Here is a 15,470-nt window from a genome sequence, read left to right as displayed (position 1 = left end):
GGTATATGGGGATGAGCTAACCAATTGAGCTACCCAGACAGGGCCACATAAATATTTTTATAAACAAGTCCTGCTTTAAATACATATATGTATTTACATATACTAATAAAGTCTAATACGTATTTCTGGACTATATATATTAGTTTTTATACATTATTTTATATAGAATATATATTCTCTTATTTATTCTGTATATGATATATAGGCTCTCTCTATAAAAATAGTTTATCTATATGCTAATAAACTAGATTTAGCAAAGCTTCCTTCTACTGCCACAGATGCTCATAATCTGAAATGCTTGCCACTCCTTTCCACAGAGATGCGGGTCTAGAGACCGCCTTGTCGGATGCCGGCTCCTGCACAGCTAGTACATGGACGAGAGCCAGCTTTTAACAAGGCTGCTTCTCCTCAGCACCGTCCTCACTGCCATCACTGCTACTATCATCCAGAAAATTCTCCTTTCTCAAAGCGAGCGCCCAAGTTCCGGGCGCCGGTCCCACCAGCGTCTCAGCTCCCATCTGTCTGCGCTGCTCAGTCAAGGCCAAAGGCTCCGAACATATGGCTGGTGGTTCTCGTCTTGGAGAGGTGAAGCTGACAAGTACTTGAGAACACACATTTGGTGTGGGAGGTACGTTGGCTCCCAGAATCTTGGTCTATTTGCAAGCCTGAGGCTCATGGGAAAATTACCTAAAGTCCTTTGTAAGGGAAGAACCTTGCCATTTTCACAAGCATAAAAGGGACAGGGTCTATATATTAGTCTCTTACTATTTCTTTTATACAAATGCAAAAATGAGGGGAAGTTCAAAGACACACCCCAGTTGAAGCTGGGATGAATTGACAGAAACTGAAGTAATCTGCAAGTATTCTGTCACAATAGGCCCTTTACACTTGTACTTTATCAGAATATCCCATCTCCTCTCTGCTTCTAGTAAATAGAATTAGTATACATTGGACTATTAAGTGGTCTGTGAATAGAGGATGTGACAAAAATAGATCTGGGCACAAATGCAGCTAGACCAAACATATTGGGAAACCCTAGGGACGGGAGCAAAGTGGGCAGACAGTTTATATGTGAACACGGAGATTTAAACGCCAGGGCACATTTTCACCAGGGTGTCAGGCTCTGTGCAGCCATGACCCTTTCAGTAGCTGGCCGAACAGATGAGAAGAACAGCCATGGTTCCTGCTTCCAGGCACCTTATAATCGAGTGGGAGCGACCGAATGAGTTAGGGCCCCAGGATGGAAGCAGTAGCAGTGACCACAAGTTTTGCTGGAGTTGAATGAAGGGTTTACCGACTTGTGGGCAAGGATAAAGGAACGGAAGGACCAGGGAAGCACCTTAGTTAGGACTGACACCACCCCTAGGACGGAAGAGGCAACAGGAGGAAATGACCTCATGAGAGACTGGTGAGAGCTGAGCCTGGGCAGGGGCAGCCTCCTAAGATCTGTGGCTGCAGGGGGGCACAGCCAGGGGCTGGAAACCCACGACAGCGCAGAGAGGGAGCAGGTGCAGGGCACCCATTTTCCTGCTCTCCTCACTGTCCACGGGGCCCCTAATCACAGAAGCCCAGATGTAAACAGAGCGCAGGTAGCTTATAGAAAAGGGTGGAGAATAAATTTTTTCCACACGATGTTGAAAATGAAGAATAACCAGCCTACTCAGGGTATGCTTTCAAAGCCTAGTTTCCATGAAAGGCACATAGTAGGCCTTCGATCCATGCTTCTTTAATAAAAAACGGTTTAATGGAAATAAATGGATTTTGGAGTCTGCCAAACATCTCTGTCACTGAATAACTGTAGGATATTGGACAATTTCCTTAAACTCTTTGTCCCAATTTTCATAACTGTAAAATGGAAATAATAGTGCCTTACTCACAGGGTCTTTGTAAAAATAAAAGAGTGTTTCTTTCTTTTTTTAAAAAGAACACTTGGTATGTAGGAAACGTTCAAAGAGTATTATGTTCTTTCCTGACTTCTTTTATATCATTGCCTCCTTATTACTGTAATAATTCTAGGAATTTATAGCCCAAAAAGCATAAAATTCAATGCTGGACATAACTGGCAAATATTTTCAAATATTTTAACAACTTGAAAGTGTAGGAAACAATCCCTCAAAATGAAAGGAAAGGTAAAATAATGCTGGTCTTAAAAGAGATTAAGGGAACCAACCTAAAGATTACAGTTATCTAAAAACGCCACTCCTTAAAATAGCTTTTTGATTTTTACATCAAAGCAGCCCGGACAATCGTTCTAAAGTGTTATAAAAGTTATCATCCCCGGGGTGATGAATCTGTTTCTAATCTCTCCCTACCCTGCTCCTCTCCCGCTGAGTTATTTGTCCAAACCCGGAATTGATTATATCACTTTCCTCTCTTAAATGCATCTCCCTGGACCGACTGAATGGAGTTTAAACTCCTTAGCAAGACATCCAAAGGTCTTTCCCAATAAAACTCCAAAATGCAGGTCTAAGCCAATCTCTTAACATTCCACTTCTTATAGATCAGCTTCCCTGGACAAGTCACGCTTTGCAATACATTTTCCTCAGACAGTCTTTAGCACGTGCTTGGCCTACCTAGAGCTATTGTGACCTTGCCTGTTCTCCCCGCTAAGTGACAAGCTTCCTGAAACCGCATCTCGTTGTCCCCAACCTATGTATACACGTCAGTGAGCTGTTGCTGAAGGAAACGATGAAAGGCTTCCCGTTCTGAACCCAGAGTTTGACTCCGTTGGAGTGGACAATGGTGCTGCCCAGCTGCTGCTCCCTTTCTCTCCCTCCTCCACAAAAGAGAGAAAAATGCTCTCACTTCTTCTACCGTGTGTTTATCAAGTGGCTGCCGTATGTCAGTCCCTGTTGAGGTGCAGGGGACACAGCAAAGAATAGGACAGACTAAGTTCTCAACATGCTAGAGCTTATTCTTCACTGACGGAGACATACCAATGAGTAAACAAATCCAAAGTAATATATTTCAAGAAATTATAGCCCTGGCCAGTTGGTTCAGTGGTAAAGCATCGGCCCTGCGTGTGGAAGTCCCAGGTTCAATTCCCAATCAGGGCACAGAGGAGAAGTGCCCATCTGATTCTCCACCCCCCCCCTCTCCCTTTTCTCTCCCTCTCTCTGTCCCCTTCCACAGCCAATGCTCAAATGGTTCGAGCAAAGTTGGCCCCAGGCACTGACAATGGCTCCATGGCCTCACCTCAGGCACGGTTGCTGAGCAATGGAGCAGCGACCCCAGGTGAGCAGAGCATCACCCTGTAGGGGCCTTGCCGGGAGGATCCCCATCGGGATGAATGCAGGAGTCTGTCTCTGCCTTCCGGCCTGTCAATAATAATAATAATAATAATAATAATAATAATAATAATAAAGGTTGTGAAGAAAAATAAAGTTGGATAGGAGTTTTAAAGTGTTGGGAGGCAGTGTGGAAAGTTATTTTCAATAAGTGTGGTTAAAAAAAAAAAAGGCATCTCTGAGCAGTTGCTCCCAGATTAGAGATGCATATATTGTGAGGAATGAAATCACATGAATACGGTGCCATTAGAAGATGCCAAGGCTTTTTCAATCATTTATTGAACCTGTTCATAAGCTCATTCAGCAGACCCTTCAAAGGGAGAGAAGATTCATGGAGCAGAACTTTTCTTCATATTCCCTCAGTATCTATTACCAATTATTTCATTAGTCTCTGAACATTTCCTTTTATGACTTTTTCAATTTCCCACTAATACCTGAAATGAGATTTGGCTGATGTTAACTTCCAGGTTAGTTTTTCAATAGACACTGAAAATGAGAATTTTCTTTTCCCCACCATGTCTGTCCTTTTTTCTATAAAGTCTCATTGTAAGATTTACAAGTTGGAAATCGACACATTTGATGGGTGTCACTGAGAGATCACAAAGGAGCATAGATTGTCATGTATCAGCTCAAGAATGCATGACATTTGAAGCGCATTCCTCTTAAGTCTATTCAAGAAACATTTGCTGAATGTCTCCTGTGGGCCAACCATTGGTCTACCTGGTACATCAGTGAACAAAACATTCGAATTTCCCTTGTCTCGTGGAGCTTACAGTCTTATAGGGGAAGACATAATAAACATAAGATGTAAATCACAAGGTATATATAAAAATGGTGAACACTATTTTTTTAAAGGTTTATTTTATTTTATTTATTTATTTATTCATTTTAGAGAGGAGAGGGAGAGACAGAGAGAGAAGGGGTGGAGGAGCTGGAAGCATCAACTTCCATATGTGCCTTGACCAGGCAAGCCCAGGGTTTTGAACCTGCGACCTCAGCATTTCCAGGTCGACGCTTTATCCACTGCGCCACCACAGGTCAGGCTAAACACTATTTTTTAAAAAAAGGACAATGTTGAGCCAAGTGTGAAGAAATTGGCTAGGATTGCCGGAGCTAAGGATCACTTTATATCTCACAGGAAAAAAGACTGTATGATGACAGGTGCCTGGAATGTCACAGAAGTCCAGTGTGGCTGGAGTGAGAGGAGCTGGAAGAAGAGCTGTGAAGGACAAGGACAGACAGGCAGAGGAAACAGATTCTGTAATGTCATCAGCTTCAATTTGGAGTGACTGTATTCTTCACGGAATACAGTCTTATCCATTTGCTGTCTTTCAACACTAGACTAAAAATGCCATTCTGAGGTATCTGGTCTAATATGCTCCATAATTAAAATTACATAAAACTCTGGAGTTGCCTGACCAGGCGGTGGCACAGTGAATAGAGTGTTGGACTGGGACACAGAGGACCCAGGTTCGAGACCCCGAGGTTGCCAGCTTGAGTGTGGGCTCTTCTGGTTTGAGCAAGGCTCACCAGCTTGAGCCCAAGGTTGTTGGCTTGAGCAAGGGGTCACTTGGTCTGCTGCAGCCCCCCTGGTAAAGGCACATATGAGAAAGCAATCAATGAACAACTAAAGAGCTACAACAAAGAATTGGGGCTTCTCGTCTCCCTCCCTTCCTGTCTCTCTGTCCCTATCTGTCCCTCTCTCTGTCTCTCTGTCTCTGTCACACACACACACACACACACAAAAAAAAAAAAAAAAAAAAAAAAAAAGAACAAAAAAAACTTTGGAGTTGACAGTGCATATATCCATTCATTGAATTCCCCCAAATCCTTAAGTTAATCTTATTCTAGTTTCAAGATGAGGAAACTGAGCCTTGGAGATGTAAAGTAACTGCCTTGCTCTCTATCTCCAATACAGTAGAGAACGTCAAGATGCACTTTATAGCCAGGCATACTTTCGGAACCATGTCTCCTGCCCTCACCATTGCCTTCTAATAACCAGCTGCACACTTCCCTTCCTGACGCTACCTCATCTACCATCTAGTGGACTGATTTTCATCCACTCTCTTCTTACTGTGGCAATAGTCAAGCTGTTCAGGTAGTGTTCCTATCTCAAGGAGTTCCCACTCTTTGACACGGTCTACAGGACACGAAACAAAAAGGCTTGACTTCTCCAGTCTTGGCACATAGCTCGTCTCTCCTATTTGAGCTCCAGTGCTTCTGTCCCCTTCCATCCTTGGTCCCACTGCAGATCCACTGCACATGGCACTCTCTCTGCAGGGAAGAAATCCTCTACTCGTGCTCTAAGTATTCCCAGTTTTCATACGTCAGCTCAATCATTTCCTCAGATCACTATGCCCTTACATTCCCGAGATCTCAAAAGCATTTCAATGAAAGAGATTCCAGAGCCTCACTGCATATTTGTTAAATGAATGGACACAGAGATGAGTGAGAGTCTGGACTGAAAGCCCACACTATTTCCATGACACCCACTATTCCTACATGGTATGTATTTTATGCCAGTGTATAATTTGCACAGCAGGACAAGCCAGAAGGAGCCTCTGCTCGGCAGCAGGCATAGAGCTGTGCACAGTGAGGCAGTTAATACATTTATTTTTATGACATATATGCTAATTCAAGTACTCATATTTGCTGATTTGTTCATTAAGGTAAAGTTGCAATTACGTTCTGTTTAACCATAAAAGCCTGCACTTGTATAGGCAATTTACAGCTTGCCTTGAGCTTTTACTTACTCTAGCTCATTGAAACTTGCAAGGGCCCTACGATGTGGTTGTTAATATAACATATCCCCGACTGTCACTGGTTTAGCCAAGCATTTGAGCAATGCACCAGTGACCTAGTCAGTACAAAACTTATACTCATTTGTAATTTTGCTGAGGTAAGATCTTGAAACTCATATTTCAGTTTAACTAAGTCAGTAAGTGTGATTAACCATTTACCACACTCATGCCATCATAGATTTGTTTTTCTTTATAAAAAGGAAAGCTAAGCAAAATGCTGGAGAGTGAGCAAAGAGAAACTAGAAGTATCTAAGAAAGTAATGATTCTTGGCTGGGGCCAAATGACATACTATCATAACACTGCCTAACATAATGCTCACCTGTCTTCATGATTTCAGAATGTTGCCAGAGTCAAAAGAACATAGTCAATAACAACAACAACAAAAAGAATCCGTAAGTCAATATTTTACCTATATTTGGTAGATAGAAGCTTCTTAATATCTCTTTTTTCGTTCATCTATCTATCACCGATCACAGATACTCCTATGCCTTATATTTCAATCCTTCTCTGACTGGACATCTGCCCAGCCCAGCGCCTTTACCCTGGCTCTTCCTTCTCTTCCCATTTATTTCCAGAGTTCTGCACTCAAAGCCCAGAACATTAGATTGTGAAGTTGTCAAATGCTCAGCAACTTGGAAATCAGGGCAGAGGAAGTTATTTTATGAGCTCATCCGGAATTATCCTTTCCTAGACTAGAGAAGGATAAACTGGGACATTCTCACAATAATTTTGTTCCATCACTATGACTTTTGACCAACAGAAAGGTGGGTATTTTCTTGGTGAATGTTAAGTGTCAAAAGGCATAGTCCCTAGTATAATGCTCAGAAAATATGTGTAAATTTGACACTGTTTTCTTTAATGCTAATGATAACTCTGTTACCTTCTCATAGCAGGGTAGGAAAGAGAATTGCCTTGACTCGCTTTATCCTTTCCTCTGACTTGTTTCTGATCTTGAAGTTGCTCAAGACCCAGGCTCTGTTTCTACGTGCTGTCTCTCATTTTACACAGAAGTGATCTGTCTTACTGTACCCAAGTCCTACTTGGTTTTTAATCTTTGCTACTATTGGATCAGTAACCTTAGTTCATCATGGATGCTCCAACTCCATGATCAAGAAGAGACAATGCTATACACATGGTCAGGATTCAAGGCTAGTAGAATGTAAAACTGGAGCTTGAACCTGGTCCCAAGTATTTGCTACAACCATTGGTAGGAATTCTCACAAGCTCTGAGACAAAACAAAATTGTGGGGTGAGTCAGTTTGATCATTGAGTTTCTTTTCTGCCTTTGTTTCTTTTCATCATGTACTTATGCATCTTATTACTGTCTCTCTCTAGACAGGAAATAATACTTCCAAACATCTGCATGCATAGCCCCTCTTATCCTATCCCGAATTATGCCAAATGCTGAGATACTTGGCGCTTCCACTCCAAGTGCTTCTACATTCTTCTCACCCAGGTGTGAGCAGACAGCACTGATTGCGCATTTGGGAGTCATACAGCCCAGGGTTTGATCTCTAGCTCTATTGTGCGCTGGCCTTTGAGGGATAACCCAAGTCTGTGTTTATGACCATCATATAACAGATGTCGGCGTCACTTACTTAGCCCTCACTCCCACCCCCTATCCCTGTTAACAATCTCCTAGGCTGAATTCTGCCAGGTGTTAGTTTATATCTGTAACTTAATACTATGTACATTTTAACTGAAAGTCTCTAGAAGGGTCCAACACAGAGGACTCCTCCATAATCAGAGCTCCCCAACAGGCCTTTCTACAGAAATCTTTTCTGTCTACGTAGGTGATCACATGTAGCTACTGAGCACTTGTTATATGCGGCTAATACAGCCAAGAGACTGAATTTTTATGTTTAGGCTAATATAAATTAAATTTAAATCTCAGTAGTCATATGTGGATAGGGCTACTGGACTGGATAGCACAGCTTTAAATGATAACATTTCAGACATTATTAGAGGTGTATACTGTACAAATACGGATGGGCGATAACATTTCAGACATTATTAGAGGTGTATACTGTACAAACACGGATGGCGTGTTTCCAGCGCCCCCCAACTCCTGGGGACTCTAACCACTCTGCCTATTCCTCAGCTTATCTTTAGCACCCGGCTACATAACGCTGCAGGTGTGTGCGTCTAGGTATACGTAGGTTATTATTGCTACCAACTGTTAAACTGCATCTTTATTATTTCCCAGTTACCCAGATTGCTCCTTTATTTTTCTTTGTTCGGGACAGATGCTCAAAGGAGTTCAGGAGGGAAGCCAGTGTAGAGTCATCGTTCATTTCATTTAGCAGGTTGTCTCTTCAGCCTTCACTGCTGCTTCTTTCTCCTTGTAAATGTACTTCCATTCCTTTAACTCTCTGGGGGCAGGTTTAACTCACTATTGATGGTCTGATCACAGCCCTTTATTAAGTCAGAATCCTGCGGTTTGAAAGTTTTCCCTGGTGGAATATTGTCTTTGAATAAGAAAATGGATGCCTTATATTTCTTCTACTTGGATGGGACATCTTTTAATAAACTACTGTTTTGATTTTATATGTAGTAGTCTGAATAATAGTTGGAATAAAATAAATAAACTTGTATTTAATTTTCTGTGTGCACATTTTATCGGAGTCATAGATGGTTTGCTTTATAAGATAGTGAGTTCCTTGTCACTGGAATTCTCTTAGCGAAGGTGTAAGGTCAAGTTTCAGGTATTCTAAAAATGTGAATCCTCACGTTAAGTTCTAGGCACTTACATGGATTTGATGTTGTGATGGCAGATTATCTAGAAGCTTGCCTCAATTTCTTAGACATTGTCCAGATGCAAGGATTCCTCTACGGTGAGATGTCTGATTTTACTCTTGGTCTTTTGGTTCATATGTTTTTTACTACCACTCAGTTGCATTTTTTTCTGGGTTTCTTTGCTTAGTTTCTATGCTTAGTTGCCTAGACTCCTCTCATCTGCCTTTTTCCCCGTCTCTGTCTTTATCTTCTCTTTGTTGCAGATCACCATCAGAAAGCCTCACTCCAACTGCTGCCCTAGAAACCCATACCTCACCTTTCCAGGAGCTGATGACACTACGAGAACTGGGAACTCCAAAGTTACACTTTTTCAAAGGATCCGTACCTGCAGATGCCCTCACGGAGCTAGTATCTGGCCATGAGACATTTGTTGATAGTCCACAGATGATCCGCAAATGTCTGTGTTTGTGTTGCTGGCAGATACTATCAAAGAAGCAGTGAAATGTCTATCACATTTCTGTCTTCAAATGTCTTTCAAACATCCACCAGATTGGCTGAACCTAGATCATATCCAAATCCTTGCTGCCATGGACTCTAAGAAATATATGTTTTGGCTTTCCAGCATCTACTGTGGAAGGGGGTATATACCAGAAGGCCTGCAATGGATGGTGAACACTAAGCTAACACACCCACCACAAAGATGCTTCTTCTTAGGACCCGGGACCAAAGAAAAAACAGGTTGTGAGGCAAAATGGGCAGTTTATCTTGTTTCCTGGAACAATTTAGCGTGCTTGGCCAGGTTACCTTGAGATCTATTCTAGCTCTGAGATTGTTTGATTGAGAAATCTAAAAACACTCTCAGCAGTGGTGTTTCTTTTTGCTTTTCCAGTATAGTAGCCACTCTGCATGACTTTGATTTTGAAATAATGCTTTTTGATTTCTTGGTCGGTCTCTACAGCTATCAGAATCCTTATCTAATAGAACTGTACTCTCAACATGTCTAAAATAAGTTTTTTTCTTGCCTTGAAAATTCTCATCTACCCCGGATTCTCAAGAAGGATGATTGTTTAGAGGATCAGAGCAGAAAGAGAAAGGAGGCGAAAAGTAAAAAAAAAAAAACCCAACAAATTGTGAGATGAATCAGGACATAAAGAGGAAAGGCAAAGGGAGAAACATGAGAATTCAGTATTATTTCAGCAATTTTTTAAAAAAATTCTCAAGATTAATTTCACTGGGGTGGCTGCTTGAAGAGTGAAATGGATCAGCCTGGTTGGTGGCAATAACATCAGAAACATGTCATCAAAGCAAAATCAACACAAAATCAAAGTATATGCTTACAACGTTCCTTTTCAAATGTTCCTTTAAAGATTCTCACATGGGAAAGGGTCCTAACAGGAAGTCTACAGATGGAAAAAAAAAACCATTTGGGTTCAAATGAAGATTCTAAGACTCCGTACCCAAATGTATCTAACTAGTAGATCTGCAGTGGGAACCAGAATGCACAGTTAGGTAAGGACCTTATATAACCTCGGTGGAGGTGATCCTTTAACCGTTTTTTGAGATTTTGGAGTCATAAGAGGGAGTGATGGTCATTTTCTGCAATCAGGGGAAAGAATTTTATAGAGATTTGGAATGAGAAGGAACCTGTCAACAGCATTGTCAACAAATGTCACAGACTAGGTCTCAGAGCATGCTCCAAAAAGTGAGGTGCTCTTTAAAATGCAGGTACTTGGACTTCATGAACCACAGGGCTACTGAATCAGAACTTCCAAAGTCAGGATGAAGGCCAGGCTGTTATCCGAGCTCCCTCCACAATTGGAATGCACAGGGCCATTTGAAAACCATGGCCACAGATCATACAGAAGAGACTGTGGCATTTTCCCACCATCTCTGAGTTCATCGAAGGAGGTAAACAGGCAATGATACATTTTAGTATGTGATATCTACCACCAATTACATTATAATTTATTTATAAATAAACTAACATTTACTGAATCAAAAATCAGCCTTTCTTTCTATTTCCATTTCTGTATAAAATCAATGCAGGAGTAGCTGTCCAAAACAATATTTTACCCTGTTGGTAATCTCAAATTCAATCACTGGATGCTTAGAAGACATAGGAAGTGAATCCTTGCAGAATTGAACACTAGGAGAAATACTTTTCAAATTATGGTAGTGATGAAAGTATAAAATGATATTCTTCTTTTCCCACAGTCTTTGCAAATGAATCTGCTACCAGACTATGCATGGACCTTACGAAGATATTCAACAGAGCAGACTGTCATCATCATGAAAAAATTTCGTGCCTGAACACAACATGCAACATCCTTGCCTTGATGTATCCCAGAGAAAAAGATTGTTAGAGCAGACCCTTGCTGCTTTAGTTTGCAAACAAGTTGAAAGTGAATGCAATTGTGTTTCAACAGCGTGTTTACTGTGCCTAATTAAAAAAATAAACCCAGATGAAATTCTGAACTTTGATTTGAGCCATTTTGTTAAGATTATTTTGTTCTCCCATCAAAATCGTAAGTGTGTTGAAAAATCCATCTGCCTTCACTGATCCTAAATGTCACTACATTAATCCAAGCTAATAGCTGCACGAGAAGACAAAGCTGATGTCATTGATGAATAAGCAACTTAGCATACTGTTTTAACAACTTACTCTTCTCAGCTTGACAAATATAAACATTGATATTCCAAAGTCAGTTCCATTTAAAATCTTATGCCAACAGCTGATAAGGGAAGATAGAATATTGAATTTCAGCACATAAATAACCTCTTTCTAAACTACAAAGGGGATTGTAGTAATGGCTTTCACTTAGACAGTGTACGTCACCCATTGGGAATTCTAACCAGCACGCTGCACAAAAACATATTGGGAAAGTTGGCCCCCCTCTCTAAATAAAAAGATGACGAATGTGTACCACATCCACATTGATTTTGTGTGATAAGCCACTTGAGCCCCGAATTTTAATTGGCTTATGTTACAGAGTCTAATTTTTAGAATTTATGTGTGGAGGTGTAACTTTAGAACTACATAGTTACACTTGGTCTTGGGAGGAGATAATGAAGTCTGACTTTATAACCAGGAAAAGAAAAATATACACATCTCTAGTTACAGGACCACACCTGAAATATGGCTCTTTTGAAAATGGCACAATAGCCAAATGCAGAAAATTATTAAAAAGTGATATATTTCAACCTCAGTGAATTGGAATATGCAGTTGGCAGAATTCTTGATAAAACCAACTCTTAGAACAATGAAACCCATGTACTGATAGAATTGTGTTAGCAGAGAACTTAACACAAGGCACCCAGCTTTTCCAAAGCAGTTTTCAAGGGGCAGAGAAGGCTAGTGCAAAGGACTGAGACCTCCCTGAAATGAGTCAAAACTGGCTTCCATCTGATTTTGACACTGACATTGTGATTACAAGCAATATGTCATGTGCCGATAACCTTGTGTGGCCTTAGGAAAGTATTTTGCACCTTTAGGCCACTGTTATTTTAACACATAAAATAGGAATAATAATAGTAAAAATATTAACATCTATTGCAAAGGGCTGTGTTTGCACAATAATTAAGTCAAATGATGCATGCATAGTATTTAGAACATTGTCTGGCACAGAATAAAACTTCAATAAAAGGGAGCCAAAAATATATGTTTAATTACTGATTTTCTAGGCCTAACCCGGAAACTATTGTTCTGAAAATATAATAATTTAGAGGAAATGAAAAGATACAGGAATTACTTTAAAATACTAACAGCAGGAGGTTAGTGAAAGAAGAAATTAAAAAGAATGAAAAACAAGAGGCCCACTAAATTGGCAAAAGTAAAACTGTCCTACTCTCAATGTTGACAGGATAGGGAGCAACAACAACAAAAATAAATAAAAATTAAAAAATATATATGTATATATACATATACTGTTGCTAGAAGTATAAATTACCAAAACCACTTGGAAAAACAATTTCACTTATCACAAAAAGTAAAAAATACACATACTTGAAGACATAGTAATTTCACCCCAGGCCAGTGATTCTTCAACGAGTGTGTTGAAAGAATTTTTCAAATATGTACTACCTGACTATTTAGTCAGAGGCACTGACCTCTTTTCCCTTAGATTGTCAAATAAAAAAAATGACAACAGCCAATACAACAATAGCCGTCTGATGTGAATGAATCAAAATTATCCTAAATATTTTTGTCAGATTGGCAAAAAAAATATATTTTGGTGTGCCGCAGATTTTTAGTAATTAGCTTATGTGTGCCATGAGATGGAAAAGGTTGAAAATTGTTGATCTAGGCATATACTCTAGAGATCCTTTTATACATGCATCAGGGGACGCATGAAAGAAGTTCATAGCAGCCATGTTTATTTAAAATAAAAACTGAAAACAAACAAAATCACCATCAAAATGAAGACAAACAGCCTGACCAGGTGGTGGTACAGTGGATAGAGCATCAGACTGGGATGCAGAGGACCCAGGTTTGAAACCTCGAGGTCGCCACTTGAGCACGGGCTCATCTGGTTTGAGCAAAGCTCACCAGCTTGGACCCAAGGTCGCTGGCTTGAGCAAGGGGTTATTCAGTCTGCTGAAGGCCCACGATCAGGCACATATGAGAAAGCAATCAATGAACAACTAAGGTGTTGCAACGAAAAACTGATGATTGATGCTTCTCATCTCTCTCCGTTCCTGTCTGTCCCTATCTATCCCTCTCTCTGACTCTCTGTCTCATTAAAAAAAAAAAAAAAAAAAAAAAAAAAAAAAAAAAAAAAGTGAGAAGCAGTGACCCAAGGCCTCTCATTCATTAAATTAAAATGAGGACAAACAATAACATTATAAAAAAATCCACAATATGGAATATGGTAACAGAGTGAATGTACATTGTTGAATGTTTTGTTTATGTTGTCTTGCTCTAAGGATTATTGGCCTTCCTCCTGGCTAGCTCTTATGTACCGTGGACATGGATTTGATCCCCTTGTGACCTGTTTCACTAGAGTAGCTTTCACTTTGAGATAGATCAACCCTACTGAAAACTGTGACACCCATCTCCTCAGAAGACTGTTCGCTGAGTGTTCTGGGTAATCGCAAACAATATCCTGTTCTGCTTGGTCTGAGTTTAAACACATCTCCCCACCTGTGTGAGCTATTGATATGCCACCAATAAAGAAAATGTAATTTGCAACCACAGAAAAATCAATACCAGAAACAGACCTAGGAGTTTCAGAAATGATACAGTAAACAGAAAAGAACAGTTCAGTGCATTGTTTCTTCTTTAAACTTTTATCTGGCCCTGGCTTGTTGGCTCAGTGGTAGAGCATCAAACTGGTGTGTAGATGTCCTGGGTTCAATTCCCAGCCAGGGCACACAGGAGAAAAAAAATCTGCTTCTCCACCCCTTCCCCTCCTGCTTCTCTCTCTCTCCCCTTTCCACAGCCATGGCTTGATTGGCTCAAGAAAGTTGGCTCCGGGAGCTGAAGATGTCACTGTGGAGCCTCTGCCCGAGGCATTAAAAATAGCTAGCTTGTGAGCATGGCCCCATATGGGTAGAGCGTTGTCTGAGATGGGGGTTGCCGGGTGGATTCCGGTCAGGGCATATGTGGGACTCTGTTTCTCTGTCTTCCCTCCTCTCACTTAAAAAAGCAACTTTTATCCAATATATCAATATATATATATAGGGTAGAGGTAAATTAGGTTTACAGTTGTGAGGACAAAAACCACAATTTATACTTATATTACTATTTATTAATTATTATGTTATTTTCCATATGAACATCTGTAATCCTACTTTTGTCTCACTCTGGAGTTGGGTATTGTTTCTTTTTTATCAAGTTTGGTAATCTCTATCTTGAATTTGGCATGTTTAGAGATTTATATTGTAGTTAGTGAAATTATTGTTGTGGTTATATTTAGATCCACGCTGAACTGAATAAAAATAAAAATAAAATCTAGTATATGTAAATTGATGAAATGCACCTAGAGAAATGTTTAAAAGAAGATTTATAGCTTGAAATGCTCACTATGAGAAAATATTTAAGATAAATTAATCATTTAACCTAAGGAGTTACAAAAGAAACAGCACATTGAACTTGAAAAGAGTTAAAGAAGAATATATAAAAAATTCAAAGAGAAAGTGATGAAATAGAAAAAGAACAATAAATAAAATCAAGGAAATCAAAAGCTATTTCTTTAGAATAAATTAACACAATTAATGCAACTATGTCTAGGCCAACTGAAGGGAATAAAAGAGAGAAGACAAAAATTGCCAATATCAGGATTAAAGAGTAGGGAACACTACAGATTTTATAACTATTGAGGGATTATAAAGGGATGACATGAGTTCAGTGATTTATTTTGAAATGGATAAATTCCCTCAAAAGCACAAATTAGCAAAATTTATTTAAAAATAAATTGCAAATCTAAATACTTATTTAATAAATAAATTTAATTTATTATTGAAATCATTCTGAAAAAAAGACATTTCTGATCCACATGACCTTACTGGTAGATAACCCAAACCTTTCAATAGAAAGTATACTAATAGTACAGCAAATATTTTAATAAAATAGAAGAAAGGAAACACTTCTCAATTAATATATAAGATCAGTATTATCTTAAAATCTGGGAATATACATAATTATGT

Source organism: Saccopteryx bilineata, chromosome 3 (genome assembly GCF_036850765.1).
Source record: "Saccopteryx bilineata isolate mSacBil1 chromosome 3, mSacBil1_pri_phased_curated, whole genome shotgun sequence".
NCBI classification, from domain to species: Eukaryota; Metazoa; Chordata; class Mammalia; order Chiroptera; family Emballonuridae; genus Saccopteryx; species Saccopteryx bilineata.
This window is presented reverse-complemented; position numbering follows the sequence as displayed.